Source organism: Penaeus monodon, chromosome 15 (assembly GCF_015228065.2).
Source record: "Penaeus monodon isolate SGIC_2016 chromosome 15, NSTDA_Pmon_1, whole genome shotgun sequence".
In the NCBI taxonomy this organism is placed as follows: domain Eukaryota; kingdom Metazoa; phylum Arthropoda; class Malacostraca; order Decapoda; family Penaeidae; genus Penaeus; species Penaeus monodon.
In genome coordinates, this window is record NC_051400.1 from 1,158,422 (window position 1) to 1,158,813 (window position 392).

A 392-nucleotide genomic window follows, 5' to 3' on the forward strand; every position below is an offset into this window, starting at 1 on the left:
CCCCTTCAATTTATGATATTCTGTGATTTGTTTCTTGTCTCAAGAAATTTTAGGGATGTTGTTTTAACTTCTGTGACCTTGAAAATCACTCAAGGCACTTCTCACTACAATGCCTTTCCACAGATGTAAATATTATTTTACAAGTTCAATCTGTCTTTGCTGTCACTTGTTTCTGTGGATGTTACTCAGGCAGTAAATACATTCTGAATATGATGGAAAATCTTGTTTCAGCTTCCACTGCACAAAAGATTCCATGTAAAGTAAGGGATGCATTTATATACATTCTTATAGATGATATTTAGATACCTATTTAAAAGTCAACTGATTTCCCTGCTTTCATTGTATTCAACTCATTTCCTTAAGACGAGGACAGTGGTGTTATCTCAAACATT